Below are 9,164 nucleotides of genomic sequence, written 5' to 3' on the forward strand. Positions count from 1 at the left end.
TTGGTAATTCTCAAAATATTTCAATGTTTTTTATTATTACTATATGTGTTATAGTGACTTGTGATCAGTGATCTTTGATATTACTACTACAACTCACTGAAGGCTCAGATGATCCTTAGCATAGTTTAGGAATGAAGTCTTTTTTAATTAAGGTGTATACATTGTTTTTTTGACATAATGCTATTGCACACAATAGATTACGGTATAGTGTAAACATACCTCTTATATGCACTGGGAAACCAAACAATGTGTGTGACTCAGTTTTTTGTGACATTTGCTTAACTGCAGTGGTCTGGAATGGAACCCATATTATCTCCAAGAAATGCATATAATGATTCCTCTGTCCTTTCCTAAAGGGAACTAGAGTCATTTACTTGGGTGGCTATTGCTGAGGAAATAGCAATATCTAGACATTTCAAAGATCTGTGGACACAGGGTAGGATTGACCCTGGTACCCAGAAATCCAAAGTGTCGTGATGGCTCCATATTAGAGTGGAGAAATGGGGGGTGATAATTAGAGCCCGTGACCAATTCATATTGAGTCCACGGGGTCTGCAGACATACCTGATTATCATTTCCCCATCCATCAAATGTATAGAGTTTGACATACTTAGAACATATAATAACACCCACATTGGGTTTTTTTTTTTAACTTAATTTAATTTATTTTTTTTTACAGCAGGTTCTTATTACTTATCTATTTTATACATATTAGTGTGTACATGTCAATCCCAATCTCCCAGTTCATCCCACCCCCACCACTTTGCCCCCTTGGTGTCCATATGCTTGTTCTCTATATCCATGTCTCTATTTCTGCCTGGCAAACCAGTTCATCTGTACCATTTTTCTAGATTCCACACATATGCATTAATATACAATATTTGTTTTTCTCTTTCTGACTTACTTCACTCTGTATGATGGTCTCTAGGTCCATCCACGTCTCTGCAAATGACCCAATTTCATTCCTTTTTACGGTTGAATAATATTCCATTTTGTATATGTACCACTTCTTCTTTATCCATTCATCTGTCAATGGGCATTTGGGTTGCTACCATGACCTGGCTATTGTAAATAGTGCTGCAATGAACATTGGGGTGCATGTATCTTTTTGAATTATGGTTTTCTCTAGGTATATGCCCAGTAATGGGATTGCTAGGTCATATGGTAATTCTATTTTTAGTTTTTTAAGGAACCTCCATACTGTTCTCCATAGTGGTTGTATCATTTTGCATTCCTACCAACAGTGCAGGAGGGTTCCCTTTTCTCCACACCCTCTCGAGCATTTGTTGTTTGTAGATTTTCTGATGATGCCCATTCTAACTGGTGTGAGGTGATACCTCGTAGTTTTGATTTGCATTTCTCTAATAGTTAGTGATGTTGAGCAGCTTTTCATGTGCTTCTTGGCCATCTGTATGTCTTCTTTGGAGAAATGTCTATATAGGTCTTCTGCCCATTTGTTGATTGGACTTTTTGTTTTTTAATATTGAGCTGCATGCACTGTTTATATATTTTGGAGATTAATTCTTTGTCCATTGATTCATTTGCAAATATTTTCTCCCGTTCTGAGGGTTGTCTTTTCGTCTTGTTAATGGTTTCTTTAGCTGTGCAAAAGCTTTTAAGTTTCATTAGGTCTCAATTGTTTATTTTTGTTTTTATTTCCAGTACTCTAGGAGGTGGGTCAAAAAAGATCTTGCTGTGAAATATGTCCAAAAGTGTTCTTCCTATATTTTCCTCTAAGAGTTTTACAGTGTCTGGTCTTATAGTTAGGCCTTTAATCCATTTTGAATTTATTTTTGTGTATGGTATTAGGGAGTATTCTAATTTCATTCTTTTACATGTGGTTGTCCAGTTTTCCCAGCACTTATTGAAGAGACTGCCTTTTCTCCATTGTGTAGCCTTGCCTCCTTTGTCATAGATTAGTTGACCATAGTTGTGTGGGTTTATCTCTGGGCTTTCTATCCTGTTCCATTGATCCATATTTCTGTTTTTGTGCCAGTACCATATTGGCTTGATTACTATAGCTTTGTAGTATAGTCTGAAGTCAGGGAGTCTGATTCTTCTAGTTCCATTTTTTTCCCTCAAGACTGCATTGGCTATTTGGGGTCTTTTGTGTTTCCATACAAATTTTAAGATTTTTTTGTTCTAGTTCTGTAAAAAACACCATTGGTAATTTGATAGTGATGGTATTGAATCTGTAGATTGTTTTGGGTAGTATAGTCATTTTCGCAATATTGATTCTTCCAATCCAAGAATATAGTATATCTCTCTATCTGTTTGTATCATCTTTCAATTCTTTCATCAGTGTCTTATAGTTTTTGCATACAGATCTTTTGTCTCCCTAGTTAGGTTTATTCCTAGGTATCTTATTCCTTTTGTTGCAAAGATAAATGGGATTGTTTCCTTAATTTCTCTTTCACATTTTTCGCCATTATTGTATAGGAATGCAAGAGATTTCTGTGCATTAATTTTGTATCCTGCAACTTTACCAGATTCATTGATTAGCTCTAGTAGTTTTCTGGTGGCATCTTTAGGATTCTCTATGTATAGTATCATGGCATCTGCAAACAGTTTTACTTCTTCTTTTCCAATTTGTATTCCTTTTATTTATTTTTCTCTCTGATTGCCATGGCTAGGACTTCCAAAACTATGCTGAATAATAGTGGCGAAAGTGGGCACCCTTGTCTTTTTACTGATCATAGAGGAAATGCTTTCAGTTTTTCACCATTGAGAATGATGTTTGCTGTGGGTTGTCATATATGGGCTTTATTATGTTGAGGTAGGTTCCCTCTATGTCCACTTTCTGGAAAGTTTTTATCATAAATCGGTGTTGAATTTTGTCAAAAGCTCTTTCTGCATCTATTGAGATTATCATATGGTTTTTATTCCTCAGTTTGTTAATATGGGGTATCACATTGATTGATTTGCGTATATTGAAGAATCCTTGCATTCCTGGGATAAATCCCACTTGATCGTGGTGTATGATCCTTTTAATGTGTTGTTGAAGTCTGTTTGCTAGTATTTTGTTGAGGATTTTTGCATCTATATTCATGAGTGATATTGGTCTGTAATTTTTGTGTGTGTGTAGCATCTTTGTCTGGTTTTGGTGTCAGGGTGATGGTGGCCTTGTAGAATGAGTGTGGGAGTGTTCCTTCCTCTGCAGGTTTTTGGCAGAGTTTGAGAAGGATGGGTGTTAGCCCTTCTCTAAATGTTTGATAGAATTCACCTGTGAAGCTGTTTTGGTCCTGGACTTCTGTTTACTGGAAGATTTTTAATGACAGTTTCAATTTCATTTCTTGTGATTGGTCTGTTCATATTTTTTATTTCTTCCTGGTTCAGTCTTGGAAGGTTATATCTTTCTAAGAATTTGTCCATTTCTTCCAGGTTGTCCATTTTATTGGCATAGAGTTGCTTGTAGTAGTCTCTTAGGATGCTTTGTACTTCTGCAGTGTCTGTTGTAACTTCTCCATTTTCATTTCTAATTTTATTGATTTGAGTCCTCTCCCTCTTTTTCTTGATGAGTCTGCCTAAAGGTTTATCAATTTTGTTTATCTTCTCAAAGAACCAGCTTTTAGTTTTATTGATCTTTGTTATTGTTTTCTTTGTTTCTATTTCATTTATTTCTGCTCTGACCTTTATGATTTATTTCCTTCTACTAACTTTGGGTTTTGTTTGTTCTTCTTTCTCTAGTTCCTTTAGGTGTCAGTTAGATTGTTTATCTGAGATTTTTCTTGTTTCTTGAGGTATGATTGTATTGCTATAAACTTCCATCTTCGAACTGCTTTTGCTGCATCCCATAGGTTTTGGATCATCGTGTTTCTGTTGTCATTTGTCTCTAGGTATTTTTTGATTTCCTCTTTGATTTCTTCAGTGATCTCTTGGTTGTTTAGTAACGTATTGTTTAGCCTCCATGTGTTTGTGTTTTTTATGTTTTGTTCCCTGTCATTGATTTCTAATCTCATAGCATTGTGGTCGGAAAAGATGCTTGATGTGATTTCAATTTTCTTAAGTTTACTGTGGCTTGATTTGTGACCCAAGATGTTATCTATCCTTGAGAATGTTCTGTGTGCCCTTGAGAAGAAAGTGTAATCTGCTGTTTTCAGATGGAATGTACTATAAACATCAGTTAAATCTATTTGGTCTATTTGTGTCATTTAAAGCTTGTGTTTCCTTATTAATTATCTGTCTGGATGATCTGTCCATTGGTGCAAGTGAGGTGTTAAAGTCCCCCACTATTATTGTATTACTGTCGGTTTCCTCTTTTATAGCTGTTAGCATTTGCCTTATGTATTGAGGTGTTCCTATGTTGGGTGCATATATATTTAAAATTGTTATATCTTCTTCTTGGATTGATCCCTTGATCATTGTGTCGTATCCTTCCTTGTCTCTTGTAACATTCTTTGTTTTAAAGCCTATTTTATCTGATATGAGTATTGCTACTCCAGCTTTCTTTTGATTTCCATTTGCTTGGAATATCTTTTTCCATCCCCTCACTTTCAGTCGGTATGTGTCCCTAGGTCTGAAGTGGGTCTCTTGTAGACAGCATGTATATGGGTCTTCTTTATGTATCCATTCAGCAAGCCTGTGTCCTTTGGTTGGAGTGTTTAATCCATTCACATTTATGATAATTATTGATATGTATGTTCCTATTACCATTTTCTTAATTGTTTGGGGTTTGTTTTTGTAGGTCCTTTTCTTCTCTTGTGTTTCCCACTTAGAGAAGTTCCTTTAACATTTGTTGTAGAACTGGTTTGGTGGTGCTGAATTCTCTTAGCTTGTACTTGTCTGTAAAGCTTTTGATTTCTCTGTCGAATCTGAATGAGATCCTTGCTGGGTAGTGTAATCTTGGTTGTAGGTTCTTCCCTTTCATCCTTTAAATATATCATGCCATTCCCTTCTGGCTTGTAGAGTTTCTGCTGAGATATCAGCTGTTAACCTTATGGGAGTTCCCTTGTATGTTATTTGTCATTTTTCCCTTGTTGCTTTTAATAATTTTCCTTTCTCTTTAATTTTTGTCACTTTGATTACTATGTGTCTCGGCGTGTTTCTCCTTGGGTTTATCCTGCTTGGGACTCTCTGCACCTCCTGCACTTGGGTGGCTATTTCATTCCCCACGTTAGAGAAGTTTTTGACTATAATCTGTTCAAATATTTTCTTGGGTCCTTTCTCTCTCTCTTCTCCTTCTGGGACCCGTATAATGTGAATGTTGGTGCATTTAATGTTGTCCCAGAGGTCTCTTAGGCTGTCTTCATTTCTTTTCATTATTTTTTCTTTATTCTGTTCTGTAGCAGTGAATTCCACCATACTGTCTTCCAGGTCACTTATCTGTTCTTCTGCCTCAGTTATTCTGCTATTGACTCCTTCTAGTGTATTTTTCATTTCAGTTATTGTATTGTTCATCTCCGTTGGTTTGTTCTTTAATTCTTCTAGGTGTTTTTTCATTAATTCTTCTGGTCTTTGTTAAACACTTCTTGCATCTTCTGGATATTTGCCTCCATTCTTTTTCTGAGGCCCAGGATCATCTTCACTCTCATTATTCTGAATTCTTTTTCTGGAAGGTTGCCTATGTCCACTTTATTTAATTGTTTTTCTGGGGTTTTATCTTGTTCCTTCATCTGGTACATAACCCTCTGCCTTTTCATTTTGTTTATCTTTCTGTGAATGAGGTTTTCGTTCCACAGGCTGCAGAACTGTAGTTCTTTTTGCTTCTGCTGTCTGCCCTCTCACATTGGGTCTTGACTTATGGATTAAGAGCCAGCATAGTGAGGAAGCCCAAATGAGTCTTTTTTTTTTTTTTTTTTTGTGGTACACGGGCCTGTCACTGTTGTGGCCTCTCCCATTGCGGAGCACAGGCTCCGGACTCGCTGGCTCAGTGGCCATGGCTCACGGGCCCTGCTGCTCCACGGCATGTGGGATCTTCCCGGACCAGGGCATGAACCCGTGTCCCCTGCATCAGCAGGCGGACTCTCAACCACTGCGCCACTAGGGAAGCCCTCAAATGAGCTTCTGAAACTGGTTACCCACCTACTCCATGCAAGTCTGGAAAGTAAATAACAAAAACATCCTCAGGCAGATGGTGGTAATTACTGCTACCCAAAAGAGTCTAAAGAATGAAGGAGTGATGATTTGTTCCTCTCACATTTCCATAATATGGAAGTTTACTTCTTACAGAACCAGAGGGACACTGGAGAACGTCTATGGACCACCACAAGCTCAACCAATCATTAGCCTCTGTCAAAGATGCTTTACCAGATGTGGTATCACTGTGAGAGCAGATTCAAATGGCCTCAGGTACATACTATGTGACCATTGCTTTGATAAATGCATTCTGTTTTATCCAAATCATGGCACTGACATGAAATGGACAACAAAAAGTATTCACAGTTGGCCCAGAGCCATATTAATGCTACTGCTCTCTTTCACAACATAGCCTGAAGACAGCTGGGCCATCTGGACACCCCCACAGAGCATCACATTCACCCATTACCTGGATAACATTATGCTGATCAGGAAGGCTAGCCTATTAAGATGACTGTAATTGTAAAGAGTGGGAGATAAACCTTATGAAGACTCAGGGCCCTGCCACACCACCAAAGTTTTCAAAGGTCCAATGGTCAGGAACATCATCTTCAAAGTAAAGTATCAATGGCTGCATCATTCATACCATACTTAGGAGAAGAAAGCACAATGTCTACTAGGTCTTTATGTAGAGGTTAGATGTTGACAATTCATCACAGGATGAATGAAGAAAGGCTATGATTATGTCTTGGAGGATCTTGGAGATATATAGATAGATAGATAGATAGATAGATAGATAGATATGTTCTTTTTCAGATTCTTTTCCATTACAAGGTATTACAAGATATTGAATATAGTTCCCTCTGCTATGCAGTAAGTCCTTGTTGTTTGTCTATTTTATGCATAGTAGTGTGTATCTGTTAATACAACCTCTTACTTTATCCCTTCACTCCCCCCACCCCCAAAGTTTCTCTTTGAGGAAGGAAAGATATTCCTTCCCAAGGCTTCTGTCCACATCCAGTTGAATTGTGATTAAGTTCAGGAAAGGTGAAAACTTCATTTAGCCTCAGTGGTACTCTCAACTCCTCTCTAGTCCCTTACCTCTGGGAGCTGCAAGAAAACATTCTGGAATGGGTGGAACAGGGGAGAGGGGGCATTGGTCACAGCTCCCAAATTTTAATATTCAGGTCTCTGAGCTGAAAGGCATCAGGGTTTCCTCTGACAGCATTGAGTGGCTTTGGAGATTGTGAAACCACGGTTCAAACAGAAGATTCGACATTAGCTGGATGACATCCTTCAATTAATAGCTTAGAGGCTCACTTTACTCATTTGTAAAACTTCTTGCCTACCTTGAAAGGCTTCTCGATAGACTGAATAGGAGGTGTGGGTTCCTATTTCCTCCCTCCCCTCATCTCTCATTTCAGAGTTTGGTTTCCTGTAGTATACACACACCCAGGGACTCAAATGCACAGAAATAGCACAGACACAACAGGGATTGTCCATGGGCTCAGCAAGGGACTTCATCTCCAAAGTTGAGTTACCTGGCCTTTATCTGTTGTTACAACACTGGACAATTATCTGACTTGTATAAATGGGATCATCTAAAGGCATAGATAATGAATACGAAAGCTTTGGCTTAGACATTTGATATGTTGATATATATATAATCCATACTTATTTCTGATGATCATCTGATACCCATTAAATATTGTTCACTGGGTTAGTCACAGAGGAGAATGGACTGAGTCAGGGAAAAAGGCCACTGGGAAGGACCTAAGATCAAAGTGAGAGGAGATGGGTGAATAACAAATCCCCTGAGGTCTGTAAGGCACAACCCACATACAGAGCTCGTGCACACCTTCGTCCTCCAGGTCAGGGTCCATTACTTAGTCTTGGGGTGGCCTCTGGTAACACCCTTGACTTCTCTGGACCTTGGTTGCTTTATCAAAGCTGCTTTGTCAACTCTTAATCAGGAGTTAGACTTGATCAATCATTTTCAAGCATACCTAGCGGCCGAACCTTCGTCTTCCTCCTTCTATGTCTACATTTGAACTACACACGTGTAAGAGTGGAGCTGCTTTGGCTGTGGCGGGGGACAGGCCTCGGTGGCACTCTCCTTGACGGCACTTGATAAATTCTCAACTCCAGGGCCATTGCCCAGCTGTAAGAGCTCTGCCCTATTATGCCCTCAGCTGCTGTTACCAACACTCACCATGTCAGCCTGGCTCACGACTAAGCTTTTGACATGCCCTACCTCATCTCAGTTAATCCTCACAACACCCTTGGTCCTGATAAAAATGGGATGATTTGCCTGGTCACGGCTAATATGAGTGTGAGGATTCAGAGCACGGGTCCTCTACCTTCCCAGCCCCCGCCTTCACTCCCAGTGGCCCAGGCCCCTGGCCCTGCCCCAGGACCGGATTAAGGAGCAATGGGGTGAAGTACCTATCCCCAAAGGCATGATCGAATCAAAGATTTCTTCTGGCTAAGCCTTGAGACATTAAGAAAAAGGGAGCTTGCTGGTTCTGGGTCCCCACCAAGGTGCAAGCTTTCATATAGAAGCTGGAAGTGTGTGTCAGCAACTCCCTCCCCGCAGTATCCACACATGGGAAGGTTTGACAGAACACAATTCAAACAGGCACTCATTAGGCAGCAGGCCCACTTCTGCTTCATCACAGGCAGTGAAAGAGCAAAGAAATTGGATCAGCCTATCTGTGCCCTAGCAGAAGTCACTACTGGCGGGCTTCCGTCCTTGCAAAGGCTGTTTTCTAATGATGCACCCCTTAGAAGGGTTGGAAGGAAATTTAGCGGTACATAGAGCCCCCAGCACAGATTAAACATCAACGAACAGTTGTTTACTGAATGCCCCCCATGAGCCAGGCATGGGGTCAGGTGCTGCTGGGGATACAGAGGTGATGTCTCTGGATGATAAGCATTCTGTGAATTTAGAAGATGGGTGCAGTTGATTAGAAATCCTCCGCTTCAGCCATGTCCTCCCAAATGCCACAAACCCACTGCTTTGCAAGGACTTTGATGAGCACCGTCCACAGCTTGGCACTGAGGGACATTTACTTGGGCAAGTCTTAGATTCTTTTCTCTCACAGTCCCCTCAGCTTAGAGGACTGCTGTTTCTCTTCCTTTATTACCCA

The sequence above is a fragment of the Lagenorhynchus albirostris genome, chromosome 13, assembly GCF_949774975.1.
Source record: "Lagenorhynchus albirostris chromosome 13, mLagAlb1.1, whole genome shotgun sequence".
Classification (NCBI taxonomy): Eukaryota; Metazoa; Chordata; class Mammalia; order Artiodactyla; family Delphinidae; genus Lagenorhynchus; species Lagenorhynchus albirostris.